We start from the raw sequence: 27,304 nt of genomic DNA on the forward strand, positions 1-27,304 counted from the left end.
AACTACGATCATGCTACGCCACATTTTAGTTGGGTAGGTAGCTGATCATTGTATGCTCAGTGCTAACTAGCTATGTAGTTATTTTATTCTTGCTATGCTGTATTGTTTCTCTCTACACAGGTGTTTGGTGATTTTCACATGGAACTAACTCTGTCTATGGCAGGACATTGGAAACTATAAGATGCTCTTCTATCAGCTACTAGCCACACTTTCAGAGTATGTACAAACTAATATATATGTGATATGTGTTTGTTCTAATAGCTACACAGGTGTCTTTGAGCTGAAATCCCCCCGGAAATCCCTGATGTACACCTCGTCCTCAAGCAACCACTATTTTTGCTGATAACACACATTTATAAACTTTTGTTTGTGCCTACCTATCTTTACAACTACACAAAAAAATGGAATTTTCAACTAGAGTAGGGACCATAGCACATCAATAAAAAGTACTTGAGCACAGTAGGAATATAGCACTTCTTATTGTTTTACTGTGATCTAATATCGTGTATTACTCCAGCTTGTTTCAGTACTTTTTATCGATGTGTTATGGTTCCTACTCTAGTTCAAAATTCCAGTACTAGTTTGTTAATTTTTTTTTGGAAATAATGATTATGACTGGTGAACCCACTCATGCTGCATCTGAAATGGCGCCATGTTCCCAGCTATATCAATTATCATCTGAAAAGTAAAGTATCCACTATGCTTCATTGTCAGCTATGTTCAACCAGTTACACAGCAGTATGATTCAAGAACTGCTTGAAAGGCACCTCTGAAATCAATCAAAATAGCCACTATGTGAAATACGGAGGATTTCCACGAAGAGAAGCCACAGTCAGGCAGTCAGACAGTAGGAAATTCCATAATATATATATATATATATATTTAAATTCCGTAGTAACTTGTTGAAAGCTTTTTGGATTGATCTGAAAGCTTGTTTTGGGCTTAAGTTTACCTAACCAATACTGCCTCATTGTCATCTGGAAAAATTAAGGTTGGTTTTTGGGTTATGTTACTTTGTGGGCCACACCTACTCTTTTGCAGTTCTTACTATACAGTACTATCGTACTGCATGATAATTGAATATTTTATTGTAGTTAGCTGGCTACATGCGTACGTAAGGTCTATAATTACTAGGCGAAGTAGCACAGTGAGATGTATAGTTTAGCACTGAGCACAGCACACATATGGCTTGTAATATAGATAAAGACCTAACCAGTATTGAGCCAAATGAATGCTACAATTAATTTTAGGACATTGACATAGTTTTCTATTCAGTCTACAGCCAAATATAAATATTGCCATTTTTGGAATAAATAAGGTATATGCTATAAACTTATTTTTTAAATGGGTACTTGGAAGAGTTAAGTTTAAGACATGCACGGTGTTAACAATGCAGTATGTAGTGGGGTCAAGTCACTGACAAGTTTACTAGGTCATTCTGGAATTCTCACGATCAAAATGAACCACTGGAAGACCTCGCAATTATATACATCATGTACAGTCCACAATTCAGTTCTTTTTACAAATTGCAGTATATGCAATTATTGCACTATGTGTGCAATTAGCTAACAAGCATGCAAACAGTCATGGGGAACTCCCAGGGAAGGTCCCAGTATTGGCACAAGCAAAGTAAACAGTAATGAGGACAGCTTGTACCCAACACAACACAGTGCTGTTGCCGAGAAACTATTATACAGGGAAACTTTGGCTGTTGCATAAACTTAGTGTAATAACAATTTTATGATGATTACAGTGAGATTGTAAAAAAATAGACATTTATAGCTAGTTAGCTTATAGCTAATGTCCCAGTGTTGTAATTCACTTTCATCACAAAATAGTTAATGCCCAAATTCCTTCACTGCATGACCAATGTGACATGTAAAAGGCTGCAATGCGTGACTATTAAAACACGGAACACTAATTGTCAACGCAACAGTGCTAGGTGTCTTGAACTGAAGCCGTGAGGAGTCGCTTCAACTGATATAGAGTTGTAACGCCATGACACTTGTCTATACTGCCACTGGCTATGCACATATACAGGGTTGCTGCCTGACTTCCTACAGAATGGAGAAGGAAATATAATGTTACTGTATCTCAGTACATATATACTACAGTATAAATTAGAACAGCTATAGACAAAATGTATACATCGTAATACTTTTGTAGTTAGGCGTAGAACCAAGCCGTAGTACGAAGCATATTACTGTGTAGTATGGCCACTCTCATAATGTAGTATTATTGTAAAACCTTTGTACTATGACTGTAGTATGGCTACGGCTATGTTAACTTTGTTTTGATGCGTACCGCACGGGTAGCTGGAAATAGAATTTAAACAACTTGCCAAAACTCTAGTTTTTGCCTCACTGTCTGCCTGTCTCACTGCCTGGCCACAGTCGCAAGGCTAGAGCCCAAAAAAGCAGTGAATGACTAGCATTTTATGCTACAATAAATAACTCACCAGTGGGATGTGTCTTTGGGGTTCCGATGAGTTTACGCTTCCTGCGCCTTGTCTTTCCTTTTATTTTTCAATCAGGCTCTTCATCTTCTTGTTGCAATGAAACCATATCAAGGTGTTAATTTTCCCTATCAACACTTTCTTTGAGCAGCATATTTAGATGCCGCAAACTTATTGCGCTCAGTAGGTAACTGTAATTTCACGATAGGTTCAATGCCATGCCTATTAATCAACTAACATGATCTTTGTTGATTAATAGTTATCAAGCACTGAGACCCTAATAATCTATCATGATTACACACCCTGTTATTATTGCCCTAGCTGATGTCATAATGCTAGCACAATGAAAATATAAAATAGTGGCACATTCCCTGGCTAACGTAAACTACTTTAATACAGCAGTTACTCTAATAGAACTGTCACACTTGTGTACCTGTATGCTATAAACAAACTAGTATATTTAAAATTATTAATTTAAAAATGAAGTAGGGATCCAAGCAATGAAATGCATGGGATGAATGATAGTATTACAGCATAGCTTGGGTGGGAATATCCCTACTTTGGCATAGAACTAAATGATTATAATAACATGTCAATGTAGAGATGTTTCTATGAGTATGCTGTAATACCATCTATCATCTCTTGTTTCACTACTTTTTATTGCTTGGATCTCTACTTAGCTTTTAAAATTAATAAATTTTAATATACTAGTTTAATACAGAATGTGATAGATATAAAACATACAAAACAATATCAATGAGTGTTTACTATAAGTACAGTACATACTAAATACTAAAGTTTAGCAACCTTGTTATTTCACTGTATACATTCAGAAAGCAAACAATAATTTTTGATAATTTTACAGTGAAAACAACAGGGGTGGATGCAGGAGCTGGCAAGGGGAGGGGCACAAACAGGCTATGTTGTAGGTGGTAAGGGAGTGCAGATTTTCTTGGTAGTTGCTGTATATTTTAAGAGGTAATGATCACTCCTTAGTAGGTTGATTTTTGTCATTATGGCCTTTGTGAAGTCTAAAAGCTGTTTAAAAGGGATACTAAGTCTTAGACCACAGCAAGTAGAAATACTCGAATTTCATTGGCTACTAGATCCCTTGTTTATGTATCAATAGATCCCTGTCTCTGGGGTGATACAAAACACAGCAATTATGTGCCTGTAACATTGGCAATGCATGGGTATTTAACTGGTTAGTGAGTGCTTTTACAAGCTACAGAGGGCTTGCTCTAGTCATGAATGCTACATTTCTCTTGTTACAAGTAGCTGGGAAGGTACAACAAGCAGCAGCGAAGGTACATGAATGAGCTGTGACCTAAATTAGTTAGACATCAAAATACAGGGTTCCAAGGAATTTAGAAACCCGAAAGGCCCTGTGTATCTAACTATTATTTAAATACTAGCAACAAACAAGTATTTTTACATCTACCCAAGGGAAGGTAGTGACTAACACAATGGCAGAGCAACCAACCCAATCTCTCAATCTGGAGCAGTTCAGGAGTATAAAATCAGTGGGAATTACACCCAAAATAATTCCATGAATAGGTTTCTACTGAACACCAAATGTCATCAAGATTCTGCACTAAGCTGGACTTAACTATTCGATTATTTTATTGTATCAGCTAATTATAATTGTAATGATGTAATATAATTAAGCTCACGTGATGTACCCTATAAAAGTTGTGTACCTGTACAATTCTTTGGTCCTGACAATAATAATCACAGTTGTTACAGTGAACTTTTGGCTTGTTTTCGTGACAGAGTGGCACAGTGAGCAGGGTACATTCATGATGTCAGGACCCATTCGAAGGTTTATAGGACCAGCGAAGTCCCGGGTATACACGAGCTATTGAAGAAGCAAACATTCTTTTACAAATTGAACTTGATGGAGAAGACCTGGATAAGGATGAAATGGACGCAGAAACCTTAATAAACAGGTTGACGCTTAGCGTATCGATGCTGGAGAGATGCAACAAAGACTGGATTGGAATAATGAAGGACTTGAAAGGCGAAGCGAAAGCTACCAATGAAAAGGAATATGCGCGTGTTGCTTAAGGAGATGAAGGATTTATTGAAGCTATCATCGCTGGAAATGAAGTAGTTGCAAGACTGAAAGCTAGAATAACATTTATTTCTCGAAAACGTGACAAGGTTAATCCGGAAGCCAGTCATGTATCAACCTTGACCCCTTCTCAGGCAGGCATGATTGAACACGCAGCAGTACAATCATCACGTACAGCAGATCAAGAGAGTTTGCCTTTAACACAGTTGACCCCTCGAACTTTAGGTACATCCTTATCAGCTGATACAGCAATGTGTCTTCCGAAACTTCACCTGCCAAGCTTGGGATGTTTTCGAATCGTCCATGGACAAACAAAATATTGCCAAAGTGTTGAAATTTGGTTATTTGAAGGGAGCCCTTCGTGGAGCAGCCTTTACAGCTATTTCAGGAATTGTATTCAGTGCTGTGGCTGTTATCCTATTGAAGCAGAAGTTTGGAAGACCGGATTCTATTATTGAGATGCTTTATTCTAAGCTTCAGCATTTATCAACAGCATCACAGAGATTTAATGATATTAAGAGAACATATGAAAATATTGAGAGGGTTTTTCGGCAATTGGAATTACAGGGAGAGAATGTTAATGGCCAGAAGATATTGATTCATCAGATTCTTAGTAAGTTTCCTCTTGATGTTATTTTGAGGTTAGAGGATACCAAAACATTTGGCCAAGTGTGGACAATGGAACTGTTGCAAAAGTTCCTAAGTCAGTATGTGGAAACACAGGAGAATGCTCAGAGACACTTTGCTAACATTAAAGGATATGTAACTGGAGTAAGAGATGGTGAAAGTCGTCAAGGTTATCAGAGGTATAATCGATACCCGAATGAACATAACAGGGATACAAAACCATCCTCAGCTTCTGTGGAAACCTTTGCAGCTAATGTTCAAAGTAGAGGTAAATTTGTGTATAATCCTTGTGCATTTTGTCAAGGTGAGCATTTTAATGATGAGTGTGATCAATATAGAGAGTTGTCTGATCGTAAGCAATGATTGCTCACTCAAGGATGATGTTTTCTTTGTTTGAAGACTGGCCATGTGTTTAGAGGTTGTTCATTTGTTTAGAAGAGTGGATGTTATTACTGTTGGAAGAGGAGACATCACAATCGGGCTATTTGCCCGCAGAGGTTTGGAAATTCGGCTCAACCTCAACCGAAGAGTGAAAATGTAGTTGTAACACCTATTCAACTAGATGATAATGAAGCAGAGAAAGTGGAAATCTTAAACTCCACAAGTGTTCAAACCCAGACATTTGTCAGTTCTGGTAAGCGGGTTTTACTTCAGACTGCTATAGTCCCAGTGCAGTCAAGTGATAAAAGGAAGACTATCTTAGTCTGATAGTGCCAGCCATCACTTCTTTATGACTGAAAAGTTACCAAAACAATTACAGTTAACCCCACAGTACAAGGAGTCATTATCAGTTTCAACCTTTGCTGCTAGGAAGCCACAAGATGTGAGTACATATGTTGTTGAGTTTAATGTAATAACAAAGGACAAATGTTGTATGCATTTTCACACCAGTGTCATTGAAAAATAACAGGACCAATTCAAAGAGGGCCTCTACAACCTGCAGACATGGATTTTCTGAGGTCCATTTCAACTGATAGATTAGCTGATTCTATTCCTGCTGTAGGAAACTCAGAACCATATGCTGTGGATCTATTGATAGGTTCAGATTATTTTTGGTTAGTTGTTGGTACGGAGAAGATAGTGTTACCATCAGGACTGCTCCTTATATCATCTAAGATTGGTTATATTTTAACTGGAAGTTACCTGAATCCCACGAGCTGTCAGAAGGGGATACCTGTATCATCATATCTTGTTATGACACAAGTTAACCGTGTTGTACCAGCAATGAAGTTGTTGTCATCTGCTGACAGCCCAGTTACTGGGAATCCTAATGTTGAGGATCTCTGGAACTTGGAAACAATTGGTATTGTAGAGTCGTTGGACGTTACCAATGATGATAGAGCCATGGAACAGTTTAACTAGTCAACTTACTGAGAGAATGGAAGATACTATGTTACTTGGCCTTGGAAGTGTGAGTATCCTGATTTTCCAGAAAATTTTGATATTGCTATGAGTAGGATGAGGTCTTTAGCAAAACGTTTTGAAAGGGATAAAGATCTTTTAATGAGGTACAATGAAGTTATTCAAAGTCAGATAAAACAAGGAGTGGTGGAAAGAGCAGTTGAAGATAAGAAAAAAACTTTAAAACATTATCTGCCTCACCACCCAATTTTGACACCTACTAAAAGTATAACGAAAATACGAGTGGTGTATGATGCGTCAGTGAAGTCCAAGAAAGGAGCTAAAAACCTCAATGAGTGTTTGTATCGTGGACCAGTACTTCTACCAGGTCTTTGTGGAATTTTATTTTGACTACGACTTCATCCCATAGCAGTACTTGTGGATATCAAGAAGGCCTTTTTGCAAGTGGACATTCAGGAACAAGACAGAGACGTGACAGGGTTCTTATGGTTTAAAGATGTTGATGATGTAAGAGTGTCAGAATATGATGTGTACAGATTATGCCATGTTCCATTTGGGGTCATCTGTAGCCCATTTTTGTTAGCCGGAACAGTTAAGTTTTATCTTTGTAACAGTTTAGAACTCCAGTTTCTCTGTCTATTGGTGATAATATATATGTTGGCAATGTGATGCTGGGAGCTACGTCAGTTGAACAAGCCTACAAAATTTATGTGGAGTCAAAAGAAATTTTTCAAAAAGCATGTATGAATTTAAGAGAATGGATGTCTAATTCTACTGAGTTTTTGAATTTGTTACCAACTGCTGAGAGATCAAAAGGATGTGTTGTGAAGGCCTTTGGGATAGTGTGGAATTGTACACATGACCTTTTACAAATTCAAGGTGTCACTCTTCTGATGAAGATGTATCACCTACTAAAAGGGAAGTGTTGAAAGTTATTGGTAATATTTTTGATCCTTTAGGTTTGGTTACTCCTGTGTTGTTCTATGGCGAGGTATTTATCCAAGAATTGTGGAAAGACGGACTAACATGGGATGTGCCATTACCTGAGACGTTACACAAAAGATGGAACAGTGTCTTAAAGAAAGTGAAGCTAATCTCACAACTGAAGGTAGCTTGTTTTATTGGTCATGTGAGTGATACTTGTAACTATGAACTTGTCGTGTTTTGTGATGCTTCTAAAAGGGCATATGGCACACAGTGATTTATCTTCGTGCTGAGTATCAGGATAATTTTAAAGTTAATTTAGTGTTTTCAAAACTGAGATTGGTATCGATTGATACAGAAAACAGCAAAAAGCCTAAGAAGGAAATTACTCTTCTACATTTAGAGTTATTGGTAGTGACTATTGGAGTTCGTGCTGTTAATTTTGTCACTAGGGAACAGAAGATCCCCTCTTTAAAATGAACAATCTGGACAGACTCTACTGGTGTTTTGTACTAGCTTTGAACTGGCAAACCACTATCATTGTTCGTGGATAACTGTGTGAAGGAAATTCAAAGGCAAGGTGATTTATTTTATTATGTACCATCAGGTGAAAATCCAGCTGATTTTCCAACTCGGGGATTAACAGCACCTGAGATTGAACAGTCGAGACTTTGGTGGAGTGGTCCAGAGTGGCTAATGTCTTCATGTAATTCTTGGCCTAAGTGGCAACCTCCACAACTAGTACTACAAGATGTGGAAACAGAAACTAAGACTGGAAGAGTGTTATATGAGTGTTCTAATGTCGTGACTCATGGTAAACAGGATGAGAAATTGTCTGTATATGGACTTGATGAAACGAAACATTCCACTTTACGAAAACTTCTCAGAGTGATTTGTTACTGTTTAAAGTTTGTGAAGAAGTGACTATGGGATGTACTATCAGAATCAAGGAGAGAGATTATTATTGGAAAGACATATGTTTTTTTGGCTGAGATATTTAATTCATTGTCTGATGGACACTTCATATGTGCAAATGATATCAAGTTGGCTATATTATTGTGGATCTATTGTATTCAACAGAATAGGTTTCATGATGTGTTGTCTGCTATTGAGGAGAATAAGTCTCATTGTTTGAAACAGCAACTTGGACTGAAGATTGATGACTTAGGTATACTGAGATGTTACGGAAGATTCTTAAATACCACTCTAACTGAGAGTGCAAAACATCCTAAGTTACTTCTCCTAGAAGAGAACACCTTACTGGCTTATTGATTACTGAAGTACATTGTAGACTAATCCATGCTGGTGTTGCCCATACACTGGCCCAAATAAGAGAAGAGTACTGGATTCCACAAGGAAGGGCGGAAGTCAAAAGAGTATTGTTTCAATGTTTATTGTGTCAAAGACTAGAAGGGCCATCATTTGTGACTGTCTCTGGGAAAACCGGTCTTATCTCCCATTTAAAAGTATCGAGAAATGTCGGTTTTAAATATTCAGTGTGTTGTAGCTGGCCAATGGTGGTAGCTACGCATACCAAATTTTCACACGTTTCACAACACTTTCTTACCTTCCTGGTCATCCACTGAAGAAGTAGTCAACAGCTAAGTTTCACGCCATTTTAGATAGTTTTTAAACTGAGGTTGTCTGTATCAGGCGAGCTCCAGAAGGGTGGGAGGCGGGAGCCCTGAAAGGCGGACAAAATGGTGTTTAAATATTGAAAAGAAACGTGCTGAGATGAATTAGGCCAAGTTATAGGCCATTCAGGGCTCAAAACTGGCTAAAATGAAATGAAATTTACAGCACAGGTCATTGTCCAACTGCACGGAGCTGTACAGCCACACACAGCCATCTCCTGGTTGGCCAGGGCTCCATCAAGACCCCAGACCACTCGTACGGCTCGCCACTGTGCCCTAAATAAGCAGCCAGCAAAAGCAGACCACTTTACTCTGGTAGACTGTGGCAGTGAAACTTGATAGTGCAATCATTAAGCTTTGTGTTTATGTGAAAAAATCAAACTTCCTGTCTTGGGCGATAAGAACGGTTTTCGTAGATCCAGTCACATTTCGACTCCCATCTATGCCGCCTTGGCCTAGGGAACGAGTTTCCAGATCTGATCCTTTCCAATTTGTGGGTTTGGATTATTTGGGACCTATCAATGTGAAGTATGAATCTGATTTGAAGAAGATTTGGATCTGCCTTTTTCATGTCTCTCGATAAGAGTGATACACTTGGAATGGACATTAGATTTGTCAGCCAGCCCGTTTATCAATTGCTTAAGAAGATTTGTCTCTTGTAGAGGCAAACCAGATGTTATCATTTCAGATAATGCTCCTCAATTTGAGCTTGTACGTACAGTTGTGGACAGAGAATGGAGGAAAGTTTTTAAGGACAAAGAAGTGATGAGCTATATTTCAGCAGAAGATATTAAATGGAAGTACACGATTGCCTTTGTCCCTTGGCAGGGTGGTTTCTATGAAAGATTGGTTGGTCTAGTGAAGAGATGCATGAGGAAATCAATAGGCAGAAAGCACTTTTCTTTGGAGCAATTAGCAACTCTTTTGACAGAGATAGAAGCGGTTCTCAACTCTAGGCCTCTTACATAAGATTATGTCTACAAAGATCTAGACTCTGGCTTTACATTGACCCCTGCACATTTTTTTAGCAACCAATAGAAAGCTTGGACTCTGCAATTCCAGTGATACTGACTATCATTTTGATGAAGATTTTCAATCTAGCAAAGACTCTGCTACAAAGTTAATAGAAATTTGGAAAAAAGGACAAAAACAAGTTGATTTATTTTGGAAGGTGTGGAAAGAGGAATACTTAGTAAGTCTTAGAGAAAAACTTCCGCTTGAACACAAACATTCTAAGTCACAGAGTCTTATGGAGCCTAAGGAAGGAAGTATTGTTATTGTGAAAGAAAATAGTTTACCTAGGAGTACTTGAAACTTGGGAGGATTTTGTGTTTAATACCTAGCAGTGATTCTAGAGTTAGATCTGCTGAAATACTACTACCTGGGTAGTGAATAATTTCTCGAGCGATTAATCATCTATTTCCCTTGGAAACACCAGTATCTGATAAGCCTGTGTTGCAATGTTGTACAAAAAGGAATTTGTCAGGAACTCTTGCAAAGGAACAGATTGAATTTGAAGATGATAATACTAAAGATAGAAGCTGTGAAGAGAAAAGACCAAGAAAGGTATCAATAGAAGCTCGCAAGGCCATTTATGATTCATTTGAGGGTGATTGTTGCACCGTACTATTTTATGCCCCCTGGGAGCGTCATCAAGATTCTGCACTAAGCTGGACTTAACTATTTCATTATCAGTTAATTATAATTGTAATGATGTAATATAATTAAGCTCACGTGATGTACCCTATAAAAGTTGTGTCTCTGTACAATTCTTTGGTCCTGACAATAATAATCACAGTTGTTACAGTGAACTTTTGGCTTGTCTTCGTGACACAAATTATAGTTTTGTACATTTGATTAGTAATTTTTGCAATAACTCCCTTCCTGTCGAAGGACAGCCAAACTCCCCACAAATTTTAAACTCATGATCCATAAACTAGAGCACTAGCTCAAAAACTGGCACAAAATCCTCTAGGGTTACATGAAATCAAAAATGTGTACAAAGAAAATCAAAATCATACACAAGCACAAAAAATCTGAAGATCATAGTCCTAGGAAAGGAATACAATTCAAAGGTCAGGTTTGGTTCAGAATAACTAGCCATCGTGATTGCCAATTGAAGAAGAAAAAGCGATAAGTTGTTTTTGAAGATGAGATTACAGCTACAGCCTCTGAAGAAGAGATAATGTATACGTGTGGATCAGATAGACGAACTCACAGTAGGAGCTGTCCACTAAATCCTCGAAATCATTGACTGTAACTTCACCTTTCATTTTACTGATCCACACTTACATTTCCCCTCTGTTCTTGAAGAGGTAGTATCTTGTTCATTGTGAGTGCTGTCACCCAAGTCATCGTCATCATCTTCTTCTTCATCTGAGTCATAAGTGTGCTGAATCCTTTGTCTGCGAATCCACTGCTTCCTTTCTTCTTGCTCTTGAACATGGGATTTCTTCCAGCTAGTAAAGTTCTCTTTAGACTGTTCTGTTTGCTTCTTTTCAAGGTTGTTTGCATGGACTTTATTCCCACTCTGTAAGTAATGCTGCTGCCATTCCATCAAACAAAGGCAATTGTAATTGGCAAAACAATTCCAGCAACCAATGATAATGTGGTGTGATCCAATACTGAACAATATGCACACACATACTTTGTATGTAACCTTCTAAGTGCAATGTATTAGCTAGCTATAATTGACTTATACTGTAATGATGTATGACATCATGTGTAGTTGTATGGTTGTCTCTATATATTGTGTGTTGTACTTACTATTTATCATTCTGCTATTTATTGTGTTAACTAACTGGCTGTTGGTAACAACTGCGAGTAACACAGCAACTAGCTTCACACTACATGGTGTCAGAAGTGGGATGGCAAGCAATATATCGCTAAAGCCCCCAGCAGCATTCAACTTCCAAAAGCCAGATGAATGGCCACAGTGGTTGAGAAGATTTGAACAGTTCCGACTTGCATCTGGTTTGTCAGAAGAAAAGAGTGAAGCTAAGCAAATCAGCACTCTACTCTACTGTTTGGGTGAAGAAGCAGAGAGCGTATTAGCCTCTACCCACATCACATCAGAAGAGAGACAAAAGTATGAAACTGTTGTAGCTAAACTTAATGGTTACTTCAAGGTTCGCAAAAATGTCATATTTGAGAGAGCTAGATTTAACCGCAGGAACCAATTACCAGAAGAATCTGCAGAAGAGTACATCACCATACTCTACAGCTTGGTAGAAAACTGTGAATATGGAGATTTGACTTCCCAAATGATCAGAGATCGCCTAGTTGTGGGGATCCGTAACACTGCACTCTCTGAGCGTCTGCAGATGGATTCTACCTTGACCCTAGACAAAGCTATGCAGATGGTACGTCAAAGAGAAGCTGTACAACAGCAGCAAGTATTCCTAAATCAAACCACCAAACCACAATCATCAGTTGACCATGTGAAAGGCAGGAAATTTAAATCCCTTCCTGCTAAAGGTGCTACATTGAACAGAGACAAACAAACTCAAAAACACAAATGTATCCGCTGTGGAAACAAACCTCATCCTCGCAGTACTTGCCCAGCTAGAGACTCAGTTTGCCACAAGTGCAAGAAGAAGGGCCACTACAGTAGCCAATGTCTGTCAAAACATGTTCATGAAATGATTTCAGACAGTCAAGAGCCAGATGAAGACCTAGATGTGATCTATCTTGATGCCATAGAGTCTAGGAAAGGCTCCACCTGGAATGTTACAATTGATATCAATGGTCAACCTGTGATGTTTAAATTAGACACTGGAGCAGAAGTCACAGCTGTTACCCAAGAGACAATGACCAGACTTGGAAATGTTGTGCTTAAACCAGCCACCAAGTCTCTGTGTGGGCCAGATAGGAAGCCACTAAAAGTCCTGGGTAAGTTGACTGTAACTTTGTCCTCCACACACCACAAATGTGATCAGGAAGTTTATGTCTTACAGCAGCTAAAACACAACTTGTTGAGTTTACCTGCTATTCAACAACTGCATTTACTAGCTCAGGTTAATCAAATTAACCAAACTCAAACTGACATTGTCCATAAATTTCCAAACCTTTTCACAGGGCTAGGATCTTTTACAAAACAGTTTGAAATCACACTCAAGCCTGATGCTAAGCCATTTGCCCTTCACACTCCCAGTAAAGTTCCACTCCCACTTCGTCAAAAAGTGAAAGACGAACTAGACCGTATGCAGTCAATTGGGGTGATATCCAAAGTTGACACACCCACACAATGGTGTGCGGGCATGGTAGTTGTGCCGAAAAAAGACAAAACTGTGAGAATTTGTGTAGACTTAAAACCTCTAAACACAAGTGTTCTAAGAGAGATTCACCCTCTTCCAAAAGTGGATGACACACTTGCCCAACTTTCTGGAGCTAAATTTTTCACTAAATTGGATGCCAACAGTGGGTTCTGGCAAATTCCCCTAGCAGAGAAATCTCGTCACTTCACTACATTTGTTTCCCCATTTGGCCGTTTTTGCTTTAACAAAATGCCCTTTGGCATATCAAGTGCCCCTGAACACTTTCAGAAACGCATGAATGAGGTAATTGATGGCCTTCCTGGAGTGTTATGATTGATGGACGATGTTCTTGTATATGGCAGTAACCGACATGAGCATGACACCCATCTTGATGCCGTTCTCACCAGAATCCAAGATACTGGCATAACCCTCAACAAAGACAAATGTGAATTTGCTAAGAATTCTATAACATTCCTTGGTCATGTCATCAATTCAGATGGAGTATCCCCTGATCCAAAGAAAACCTCAGCTATCAGCAGTATGAAACAGCCAGCAAATGTGTCTGAGCTACGACGTTTTCTTGGCATGGTGAATCAACTTGGTAAATTTTCACCAAACATTGCAGAGCTTTCACAACCTCTAAGAGAACTGCTTAGTACCAAAACTGTTTGGGCTTGGGGTCCTAGTCAAACAGACGCCTTTAACAAGTTAAAACATGAGCTTACCTCCACCCCAGTCCTGGCCCGGTATGATCCTACTGCTGAAACAAAACTCACAGCAGGTGCATCAGCCTACGGCCTAGGTGCCGTTGTCATGCAGAAAACTATCCAACAGTGGAAACCTGTGGCTTATGCTTCAAGATCTATGACTGAAACAGAAACTAGATATGTCCAAATAGAGAAAGAAGCTTTGGCCACAACATGGGCTTGTGAAAGATTTTCTGATTACATCTTAGGAATGAAAATTCATATTGAAACTGACCACAAACCACTTGTTCCTCTCATTGGTTCAAAGTTTCTAGACAGTTTTCCACCAAGAATTCTCCGTTTCCGTCTCCGCTTAATGCAAATTGATTATACAATTTCACATGTGCCAGGCAAGTTACTTTACACTGCCAACACTCTCTCTCGCTCACCACAACAATTTTCAGAATCTGATCAACAACTTGCAGAGCTTACTGAGAGTCAAATGACCAGTACCACTTTTTAATTCCCAACTACGAAAGACAGTTTAGACAAGTATCGAAGAGCTCAAAGAGAAGACCCAATTTGCTCAAAACTCATCACATTCTGCCAAACAACTTGCCAAACAACTTGGCCAGAAAAACATGTTATTACTGGAGAGCTTAGCAAGTATTGGAATGTTAGAAATGAACTGACTGTTTGTGATTCTTTACTCCTTTACAGAGCTCGTATTGTTGTACCTGCAAAGCTTCAACATGACACCCTATGTAAAATCCATTGTGGTCACCAAGGTATCGAGAGATGCCGTCTTCGAGTAACAACCTCGGTGTGGTGGCCGGGAGTATCTTCACAAATGGAACAATTCATCAAACAATGCCCCATTTGTGTGAAAGTTACACCTCCTGCCAGAGAACCAATGCTCAGCTCAGAACTGCCTAAATATACTTGGCAGAAAGTGGCTACAGACCTCTTTGAACTGAATAAACAATCATATTTGTTAGTAGTAGATTACTACTCACGTTATCCAGAAGTCATCAAGCTAAATTCCACCACTTCTGCAAGCATTGTAAGTGCCATGAAGACAATTTTCTCCCGACATGGAATACCTCAGACAGTTATAAGTGATAATGGACCTCAATATGACTCTTCAGAGATGAAACAATTCTCCTCAACTTATGGATTCAAACATGTTACATCCAGTCCTTATTACCCGCAAGGGAATGGTCTTGCTGAACGCATGGTTAAGACTGTGAAAAGTCTTCTAAGGCAGACTTCCGATATGGCTTTGACCCTCCTTAATTACCGAGCTACACCACTTCCATGGTGCCTCTTGAGTCCTGCTGAACTCCTGATGGGGCGACGATTGAGACCAGATGTACCACAAGTTGCAAACCAACTACTGGCCACATCTACAAGGCTTTGCAGAGAAGGACAGGCAGTATAAGGAACAGCAGAAAGAGCAATATGATCGCCGCCATAGAGTAAGATCTGCAGCACAGCTTCCAGCAGACACAGATGTATGGGTAAACTCCCAAGGTAAACAAGTGCCAGGTACAATCACTTCAAACTCTACCACACCAAGATCATACATTGTCGACACACCATCCGGCAAAGTTAGAAGGAACCGATCTCATATTACAGAACGACTTACTGACGAAACAACTACAATTAATACACACCAAACAAGTGATCCTGACAGACGAATCACTAGATCTCAAACTGGCACACAGATTAGACCACCTGAAAGACTTAACTATTCTTAAGACTTAAGAAAGGGAGATGTGGTGTGATCCAATACTGAACAACATGCACACACATACTTTGTATGTAACCTTCTAAGTGTAATGTATTAGCTAGCTATAATTGACTTATACTGTAATGATGTATGACATCATGTGTAGTTGTATGGTTGTCTCTATATATTGTGTGTTGTACTTACTATTTATCATTCTGCTATTTATTGTGTTAACTAACTGGCTCTTGGTAATAACTGCGAGTAACACAACAACTAGCTTCACACTACAGATAAGACATCCCATATTTCTTGTTTAGCCAGGTCATGTTGGCTTGCATTAAGCCCATGTTGGTGCTTAGTATGTAGTGAATGCTGTGGTGGTATTTGTCCTTTGACCGATACCTTACTAGAACATTGTGACTGGCCTCTGGGTAGTTTGAATAGCATCGCCCCATTTCGGTATGAATAATTTGTGGGGCCTGTGATGCACGGTTAAAACACTCAACCTCACAAGCAAGCGCATGAAATGGACATGTCAGAGGGTTCTTCGAGTGGTAATCCTTACACTTACACTCTATAGTGTCACCTTTGCAATTACTACAACAGCAAGCCTTCATACCATGAGAATCACAACTGCCCCCCAATCACAACTGCCCCCTTTCCAAGTATGAATGTCATGGGCATGATACTTCCCTAAAGCAAGATGAGCCGCAAAAAAAAACTGTGAATACATTTCTGCTTGCAATAGACAATAAAAAAAGTCAGTTCGAGTGTAAGACTTGAAATGATTTACCTAGTGATTTAATTGAAAGTAACACTCTACCCCTGTTCAAATCCAAGCTACAAGCAATAATTAACTCGACTCTTTGATTGACAACTTTCTATAGCAAATATCACTGTAGAAGTAATATGTATGATTGTAATGTATTCTTTTGGACTGGCCCCTTGAACGCATCAGACACTATTTGTCTGTCCAGTGTCCAGTAAAATTATAATAAATAAATTAAATAAATAATAGTACATTACGTAGAAATCAAACCACAATTATACAGGCATAGCAACTTTTAAACATCAGTTATAAATTAACAAAAATTGTTACTACATACACACGTACATACATACAGTTCTACCACAAACACTGTTACACTCACATTATCAGTACTATCCACAGGAACAACATTTTGGTTTATAATCCACTTGGCAACTTCAAAACTGTCCTTTTCTACTGCAATATGTAGTATGTTCTGCCCTCTCTATAGATAGTAAAACATACATTTGTATAATTATTCATACCATACTGTATACAACTAACACTGTATATACACAGTAGCTATCTATACAGTAGTTACACATGTACTATGCCTATTATAAAAGGCTCACACTACAGATACAGCGGACAGTAGATTATCCAAATGCCAAAACGACCGTTTTATTAGACTATTTTGTCAACAGGCGCATACTCTATTAAAGTGATTCACAAAGTTTTGTATACTATAATATTTGTGACCAAATCTGACACAATTGTGCAAGTCTAAATTTACAGTATAAAAATAGCTAGTTTATTCATTGGTAGCGTGTTTGTCATGTACGAACAACTAGGTGCCATTATTGATGCCAATCACTCCAGTCATTGTACTGCTTGTCTGTTTCGGATCATTTAGATGGGTGTAGCTGAAGTGTCTGATATTGATTGTTGAGTGGTGCAGCACTATAATAGCCTTGGTTAGCTTAATTTATTGGTAAATGTGCGGGTGGTATACAGATACCAATACAGCCCAGCATTTGTACTGCTTCCCCATTCATTCAGATGAGTGCACTGTTGCGTGTTTATTCATAAAGAATGATTTACCTCCTTGTCAGTCCTTGATATATTAACCTTGTACTGTGACTTCCTGTGTGGGTCTGGTATTTGGTTTTGTTTAAAAGTCATTGAACTACTTAGTGGTCAGACTGTGTGGCCAAACGAGGTACATAGCCATGTTACAATTATTTGTAAACTGGTTTACAACTGATTTGTAACACTGGTGATAGCCTTTGACATACCCACGCACCATACCACAAATGTAGTTGAAGTTTAACAATAGCAGCAGTAAAAAGTATCGTAGTTTGACATCGTACTACAACATTTAGTACAAAGTAGTGGAATGGAAACTACGATCATGCTATGCCACGTACATTTTAGTTGGGTAGGTAGCTGATCATTGTATGCTCAGTGCTAGCTAGCTATGTAGTTATTTTATTCTTGCTATGCTGTATTGTTTCTCTCTACACAGGTGTTTGGTGATTTTCACATGGAACTAACTCTGTCTATGCAGGACATCAGAAACTATAAGATGCTATTCTATGAGCTACTATCCACACTTTCAGAGTATGTATAAACTAATGTGTGTGTGTTATGTGTTTGTTCTAATAGTTACACAGGTGTCTTTGAGCTGAAATTCCCCTGGAAATCCCTGATGTACACCTCGTCCTCAAGCAACCACTATTTTTGCTGATAACACATGTTTATAAACTTTTGTTTATACCTACCTATCTTTACAAGTACACAAAAAATTGGAATTTTCAACTAGAGTAGGGACCATAGCAAATCAATAAAAAGTAATGAAACAAGCTGGAGTAGCGCATGGTATTAAATCACAGTTAAACAATAAAATAGGTCCTTATACCAAGAGTATACAATAGTAACCAAGAGTGTTAATGGCATATTACCCTGTGATTAATGATTGCAGAGAGTTACACAAATATTTCAGTAACTGTTCATTTACTGTGTGCTATTGTTAATGGTTGCTGTATTTGGCCACTACAGTAAGTGAAAACATGATAGCGTTAAAGCAAAATGGCTAATGATAGCAGTGTACAATATAAGGGAAAATTATTGCTAGGACAGAATGGCCAATCAAAAGTAAATTTGATTGGTCATTTCTGAAATTGCATGGCCATAAGATAGAGGTGTACTATCCTAGTGTGCGAAGCACACCCCGCAGTGCGAAGCACAAGCCTTCTAGGGGGGTCTGGGGGCATGCCCCCCCAGGAAATTGTTTAAAAAGGATCACTCTGAGATTGAATCTGAGACCACTTTCAGCTACTTATCACTGAACTTTATGCACATGCATTTTACAGAGAATTAATTGTTTATTAGTAATACTTGTACAAATTTGTGTTGCTGCATACATATTTTACAAACAAAAAACTATGAATCAATGTATTGTACAGCCAGTTTGTAGACTTAGCTAGGCTAAATGCTTTGTTACAAGTGGTGTTGAGTCAGTACAGATTGAATTATCAACTAGCTATTGCTAAAGTTTCTCTTGTGTATAGCAATAGATCAAAACTTACTCTCGAACTTTCCGTGTGCAGAACACTTTTATCACGTGACTCTCATTCCACTTTCTCCAGCCACTGCATCTCTACAGATTATAACTACGAAATGGCCATCTTATACTTAATATCGTACCTCCACTTCGCAAATATTACTTTCTTTTCTTCTCTTGGAAGGCGCCACTCATGTAGTCAGTGTAGTGATTGCTTCTTCACAACATCGACAGTAACCCACAATCGATAATTTGGGCAAATACGAGGTGCAGTGCTCTAGCTTACGCATGCGCATCGAGTCGATGCTTTGACGGGATCGAGACTTCACGTAGTGATTAAATAGCTTCGGTAAGGAAAGTTAACGATACGACAATAATAATAACTATAATATTACATGTTATAAAGACTAATAAAGAATTACAGTTGTAAAAAATTTGATCGGCACAAATGGCCGACCAACGGCTACATTGATCGGTCAACAGCATCACTTGGTCGGAAAATGGCCGAGGGCTGACCGTTATATTGTACTCTGGATAGAGTTCTGGTATTGCCAAGCTTATTCCCAAAGGTGTGGCAACATGTTTGTTTCACTTCTTTCAAGAGAGAGATGAAGTTATCTTGGGTCCTTACTACACTTTCCTTGTACAACAACCATTGAATATAACTGGTGAAAACAGACGCATTGTCACTTACACATTTCAAATTACGATTCATGTACAGTTAAATGAACAGTAATTATTACTGATATCTATGTTATTCTATCCAGACATTAATCACGAAGTAATAACCTGTTCCATAGTCATGGTTCCATTATACTTTATGGGCAATGAACTCTTGGAATAGCTGCAGGTGTAGACCTTGTTTCATTTCTGTGATGCCTGCAAACATTGTAATGTGTGTAAGTAGTTAGGTCACAGTGCTCTTTGTGGTCAAACTAAAAGATTAACATGGGAATTCTGTTAGCTGCTACTGTGTTCCCAGAAAATTTTAGTGCTATCACATTACATAATGTCTATACTAATGTAATGGAGATTTAGTACTTGTAGACTTATTTAATGCCTACACCACGGTAGAGGAAATTTAGTGCTTTTGACATATTTTATTCCCTATATAATGTAGCCTAGGCAGAAAAGTCTATTTAATGACATGTTTTACGGAACTGCTAGTATCACTGCTGCAGGTTTTATTCCAGATAGTAATCTTCAGACATCAAAGAACATTCTGCACATTTGTGATAACATTGGAAGTATGAGACATTGTGAACTTTATTAGCAAAGGTTCATTCCAGTACATCAATGTACCATCACAATTACAACCAGCATATTAACTTAATTAAGAATCAACTATTACAAACCATTTCTGGACATTTGTTTCTAGGAGTAACGCTTGACAGTAAAATTTACTTCTCTCCTCACATCAAATAACCATAGAAGAAACCTATACATATGTTCTCTATCTACCAAAACCAGTTCTACGGTTTGTCCTATTCTAGAATACTGTTCTACAGTGTGGGATCCACATTTGCCTAAAGACATTAATGAATTCGAAAAGGAACAGAGAAAAGCTGTAAGATGGACAATGTCTAATTATAACTGGTCAAGCTCTGTTATTTCTATGCTGGAAGTACTACAATGGCACACTTTAACTACTTGTAGACACATATCAAGACTACACATGTTTACAAATCTAATAATTATCATCTTACAGCAGTACAGCTACCACCTTACTTCACCAGAACCCAACAATCTACCCATTAGTACCACCCTCTACATTTCATTATACCTTTTACCAATTGTGATTATTACAAAATTATAGCTTTTTTCCCCCAAGAACAATACGTGTTTGAAATGATTTACCTAGTGGCTTAATTGAGTAACCACAAGCATTTTTACTTGTGGTATTCAATTTGAAGTTTTCTCAGTGAAACTGTTGGTTGAGTCAGTACAACTGCATGTGTGTGTTGCAAACTTTTGAGACATGCATTTAACCTTTAATAGGCTGTGATTTATAATTTGTAAACAAGAACCAGCTCCATTTATTAAAAGTTCGAAAGATTCATGAATTTTAGTTGATGAATATTCGAACCCTGACAATCCAAGTTCATTTGGGCCCTAAATTCCCTAGCGTTTGGTGATTTCACATGGAAGGAAGTAACTCTGTCTATGGTAGGACATTGAAAACTATAAGATGCTCTTATATGAACTACTAGCCACACTTTCAGAGTATGTATAAACTAATGTGTGTGTGTTATGTGTTTGTTCTAATAGCTACACAGGTGTCTTTGAGCTGAAATCCCCTCAGAAATCCCGATGTACACCTCGTCCTCAAGCAATCACTATTTTTGCTGATAACACACGTTTATAAACTTTTGTTTGTGCTTACCTATCTTTACAAGTGCACAAATATTGGAATTTTCAACTAGAGTAGGGATCATAGCACATTGATAAAAAAAGTATTTGAGCATGGTAGGGATATAGCACTTCTTATTGTTTTACTGTGATCTAATATCTCGCGTTTCTCCAGCTTGTTCAGTACTTTTTATCAATGTGCTATGGTCCCTACTCTAGTTTAAAATTCCATTTTTTGTGTAATTGTTTGTTATTTTTTTTGTAAATAATGAATATGACTGGTGAACCCACGCATAATACTGCATCTGAAATGTTGCTGCATTCCCCAGCTATATCTATTATCTTCTGAAAAGCAAAGTATCCATCATGCTTCATTGTCAGCTATGTTCAACTAGTTACACAGCAGTACGATTCAAGAACTGCTCGAAAAGCACCTCTGAAATCAATCAAAATAGCCACTATGAGAAATAAGGAGGATTTCCATTTCGAAGGGAAGCTACAGTCAGGCAGTCAGTTAATCATTCAGGCAGTCAGTCAGTCAGTAGAAAATTCCGTAATATAATTTTTTTAAATTCCGTAGCAACTTGTTGAAAGCTTTTCGGGTTCATCTGAAAGCTTGTTTTGGGCTTAGGTTTACCTAACCAATACTGCCTCATTGTCATCTGGGAAAATTAAGGCTGGTTTTTGGGCGATGTTACTTTGTGGGCCACGCCTACTCTTTTGTGGTTCCTACTATACAGTACTATCGTACTGCATGATAATTGAATATTTTATTGTAGTTAGCTGGCTACATGTGTACATAAGGTCTGTAATTACTAGGCGAGGTAGCACGGTGAGGTGTATAGCTTAGCACTGAGCACAGCATCCATACGGCTTGTAATATAGATAAAGGCCTAACCAGTATTGAGCCAAATGAACACTACAATTAATTCTAGGACATTGACGTAGTTTTCTATTCAGTTTACAGCCAGATATAAATACTGCCATTTTTGGAATAAATAGGGTATACGCTGTAAAGTTATTCTTTAAATGGGTACTTGGAAGAGTTAAGTTTAAGACATACACGGTGCTATCATCATTGTACAGTATACAATCCACACTGCGTGCGTGGCTGAATTGTAGCTATGTAGGGGGTTGTTTGTATGAGCATAAGTTGTTACAAATTGCAGTACATGCAATTATTGCACTACGTGTGAAATTAGCTAACAAGCATGCAAACAGTCATAGGGAACTTCCAGCGCAAGTCCCAGTATTGGCACAAGCAAAGTAAACAGTAATGAGGACAGCTTGTACCCAACACAACACAGTGATGTCACCAGGAAACTATTATACTGGGAAGCTTTGGCTGTTGTATAAACTGAGAGTAATAACAATTTTATGATGATTACAGTGTGATTGTAAAAAATAGACATTTATAGCTAGTTACCTTATAGCTAATGTCCCAGTGTTGTAATTCACTTTCATCACAGGATAGTTAATGTCCAAATGCCTTCACTGCATGACCAATCTGACATGCAAAAGGCTGCAATGCATAACTATTAAAACATGGAACACTAATTGTCAACACAACAGTGCTAGGTGTCTTGAACTGAATCCGTGAGGAGTCGCTTCAACTGATGTAGAGTCGTAACGCCATGACACTTGTCTATAATGCCACCGGCTACACACGTATACAGGGTTGCTGCCTGACTTCTTACAGAATGGAGAAGGAAATACAATGTTACTGTATCTGAATACATATATACTACAATATAAATTAGAACAGCTATAGACAAAATGTATAATTCGTAATACTTTTGTAGTTAGGCGTAGAACTAAGCCATAGTATGAAGCGTATTACTGTGTAGTATGGTTACTCCCATACTGTAGTATAATTGTAAAAACTTTGTACTATGACTGTAGTATGGCTATGGCTACGTTAACTTTGTTTTGATGCATACCACACGAGTAGCTGGAAATAGAATTTAAACAACTTGCCAAAACTCTAATTTTTGCCTCACTTCCTGCCTCCTTGCCTGCCCGCCTGCCTGTCTCACTGCCTGGACACAGTTGCAAGGCTAGAGCCCAAACAAAGCAGTGAATGGCTATCATTTTAAGCTACAATAGTAAACTCATCAGTGGGATGTACCTTTGGGGCTCCGATGAGCTTGTACTCTCTGCGCCTTGTCTTTCCTTTTATTTTCAATCAGGCTCTTCATCTTCTTGTTGCAATAAAACCATATCAAGGCATTGCGCTCAGTAGGTAACTGTAATTTCACGATAGGTGTAATGCCATGCGTATTAATCAATTAACATGATCTTTGTTGATTAATAATTATCAAGCACTGAGACCACATCATCTAATAATCTATCATGATTATACACCCCGTTATTATTGCCCTAGCTGATTCATAATGCTAGCACAATGAAAATATAAAATAGTGGTACATCTCCTGGCTAACGTAAACTACTGTAATACAACAGTTACCCTAATAGAACAGTCACACTTGTGTACCTGTCTGCTATAAACAACTAGTATATTAAAAATTATTAATCCCATCCAAAAAAATGTGCGTCCAAGTAAAGCAGAGTTAACTGTGACAAAAAGTAATGATATCATAATGCGGCTACGTGCGAGATATGCAAGTTGTAAAATTAATATTAGCTAATCAGATTATACAATATTATTGTTAAAGGGTTAATGAGAACTAAGTGATGTTGCTAGTTTTTAAGTGTGTGAGCATCTTCATAAATGCCACGCTAATTTGATTCTCAATAAAGCAATGTGTATAGATTCTCTGATAGCAATAAATAGTTTGAGTTGCCACTTTTCCTTTGTTTATAGCTTTGCTGTATACAGGAAAGGCGGCCAAACTCAAACTATTTATTGCTATCAGAGAATCTATATACAATGCTTTCTTGAGAACCAAATTTGTATAGCATTTATGAAGATGCTCACATACTTAAAAACTAGTAACATCACATAGTTCTCATTAACACTTTAATAATAATATTGTATTATCTGATTAGCTAATATTAATTTTACAACTTGCACATCTCGCATGTGGCCGCATTATGATATCATTACTTTTTATCGCAGTTAACTCTGATTTACTTGGACGTGCACTTTTTTACAGCTACAAGCTGTTTTTGGATGGAATTTCAATACTTTTTGTTAGAACAAGCATACACTATCGTAAACAGTAGGTGAGTTTCCATGGTTTTGACAGAAACCCCAGATTACAGTGACAGAATATTAAAATACAACTTCGATTTTAGTGGCATGCAACTGCAGTCAACTAACACCCATTTTAACTAGTAAACCCTTAGTAACACTTTGCCCTCCATCTTGTACTGCATTAAAACAATCAAGATACTTTAATAGAGCAGTCACAAAACAGCTTTAACGAAGCAATAAAAGTTACAGCATAGTTACAACTTCTGTCTAATATTGTTTAAATTACTAGCTACTTACAGCTAGGCTTGAGTCTATTATGCTCCAAAATTTGCCTATTATGCTTTTTGACATTTCCCCAATTTTCTGCCTATTATGCTTGTTTTTATGCTTTTCAGAAATGCATTATGCTTTTATTTTGTAATTTTGTTCTACATAAGAGAAGTTCTTCATACGATAGAACGTGAATGAAAAGTGTCACTTCAACTTCATCACACAAAAATTAGCAATAGCTTGAAATTGGGATCTGGGTGCGAATCTATAGTCCCTTAGAAGCTATAGACATTTTATTGTCTAATGTCTTTGTAGTTTTGTATGCAAACAATTATTGATAAAAATAATATTATGATAGATCTTCTGAGTTTTAGCAATTGGTATTCAAAGGACAGTAACTGCTCAGTATAATATTACACAACTTGCATTTGCATCACCATGCCAAGAACATATTAACCTCCTGGGGTAAACACTTGATGGTTCTCATTCTCTCTGTTGCATGCGATGACTGTTCTATTAGAGTGTTTGACTGTACTATTAGAGAATCTCGATTTCTTGAAATATTTTCCTGGTTTGATATTAACCTCAGCCTCACTGCAGACCTGCAGATACTTCACTATTTTCAATGTCCAAACATTCACTAGGTATGCTGACTCATCACTAACATTATTATCATCAGAGCTTCTCTTGTAGCTAGCTATTGTCTTCCAATCGAACTTTCAATACAGTAATCATAATCATCATATCACATTTTATTCAAAATCAGATGATGAGACACATTAGATATAGCTATAAATTGCTTTGCCATGCCTTGGTACTAGTTGGAACATGATTGCATGTGTCCTATAAAACTCAAACCCACAATGAAAAGCACTGACTGGTTCCAACGAGTGTAAACTTGTGAGTGAGAAGACTGTAGTACATTTTACTACTCATTGTCAGGAATTGTTTCACCATTCAAAACAGGTTAGCCCTTGACTTTGTGACTGTTATAGCAGAAGTTACACTTATGGTGGCGGAAATTTGCCCATTATGCTCCTGATTATGCTCCATTATTCCAGCATTATGCTTTATGCTTTTCATCCCCTATTATGCCATAAATTATGCCGGCATAATCAACGCAAGCCTACTTACAGCTATTACAATATAAAAATACAGCACTTTGTAGAAACATGACTGTTCCATTAGAGTGATTGACTGCTCTATTAGAGTATTTCAATCATTGACTAATTCAAGCGGAGAATCCATGCCCATGCCAATATTAGTATGAGCTCTTGTGAAATGAAATGAGAATGGTAGAGAAATGGCAAGTATGTACAGAGACAATAGAGGGGTACGTAATCATGTCCTGTTGAGTGTTTTAAATAAACGCCTTCAAAGTTTATATTACTAATAAATAAGCACACCAGAATAGGCTGTAATCTTTGCGAGATTCTTAATGTCTTAAGGCTGTTGTCTCATCACCTGAAGGTTGTGTTTTCATGTTGAAGGGATTTAGTGCCACTGAGAGACAATTGGTTAGTTGAACTATACATGTATTTCTGTTGTAAAACTTAATTGTAAGAGGCGATTAGCGACTTTGGACTAGAGTGAAAATTTTACTGCTATATTTGGAGGTTGAAGCATATGTATATCTTAGTTTCGTAATAAATAATCCTTCATGATCGCTAATCACTAATAGTACAGTGAAAACTGGTCATGATTCAGGTAGGGACAAATTTTCTGACCTAGTTTATTAAGGAGGTAGCTGCATTTCCGGCAAGATTTTGCGGCCTTAAGCAATTGGTAAGGAGCATGCTGTTCTACTGGCTATAGAGATGGATTTAGTGTGTGACAGCATATGAGACAGTGAGTGCTGGCAGCAAGGGGGCAGCCAATCTGTTAGAGCACCAAAAGCACTGCTTCAGACGTACTGTCAGCCCAAAGTGTAAAAATTTTAACTTTTGATCCATATAAGCTCCTGATGAAGAAAGTGATGAAGTCATTATCCATAGGATATACATTTTTCAGAGTATCCGTTTCAGTTCTACTATATAGTAGCCAAGCATAAGACAAATATAACACAGCATTCCGATGGTTTAGTGGTGACCACAACACTGCCTGAGTAAACTGCAGTGAGATTTCAGACTACCAGAAGCCCTGGAATGTCTTCAACACATGAAATACCAAATATGTAATGCCTGGCTTTCATCCACAGTGGACCTGTCTTGGTGGCCACTTGTACAGAAGGCTGCCTCTCTAAAGCCAACTTTTAAATTCTCCTGTGAGACATTTATATGGTTAAATCAGTGCCTTGCTAAAGTAGGTACCTGCTTATTATAAGCCAAGAAAATTTCACCTAAAAGTAACCATCTTACTGCACCTACTTATCTGGTTTACTCAGGTACAGTACTGCTCAAGTACAATGTCGCACTCGCTTGCACATGCAAGTTTGCTTGAGATTTTAAAAATCACTAATTTAGGGGAG

The 27,304-nt window shown here is 37.9% G+C and overlaps 1 protein-coding gene and 2 long non-coding RNA genes across 24 annotated transcripts in view; 1 reads left to right on the top strand and 2 right to left on the bottom strand.

Moving 5' to 3' along the window:
* The window catches only part of LOC136256393 (AMP deaminase 2-like), a 331,896-nt gene that overhangs the window by 188,352 nt on the left and 116,240 nt on the right, over positions 1 to 27,304 (top strand). The window lies entirely within an intron of this gene.
* The window catches only part of LOC136256555 (uncharacterized), a 294,555-nt gene that overhangs the window by 10,687 nt on the left and 256,564 nt on the right, over positions 1 to 27,304 (bottom strand). The gene's annotated exons all lie outside the window — the stretch shown is intronic.
* Positions 16,791 to 27,304, bottom strand: part of LOC136256548 (uncharacterized) — a 98,011-nt gene continuing 87,497 nt past the window's right edge. Inside the window, exon 3 of the long non-coding RNA XR_010701538.1 lies at positions 16,791 to 17,003. This is a non-coding gene — a long non-coding RNA (uncharacterized lncRNA). The remainder of the gene's footprint in view (positions 17,004 to 27,304) is intronic.

This window comes from Dysidea avara, chromosome 1, assembly GCF_963678975.1.
Source record: "Dysidea avara chromosome 1, odDysAvar1.4, whole genome shotgun sequence".
NCBI classification, from domain to species: domain Eukaryota; kingdom Metazoa; phylum Porifera; class Demospongiae; order Dictyoceratida; family Dysideidae; genus Dysidea; species Dysidea avara.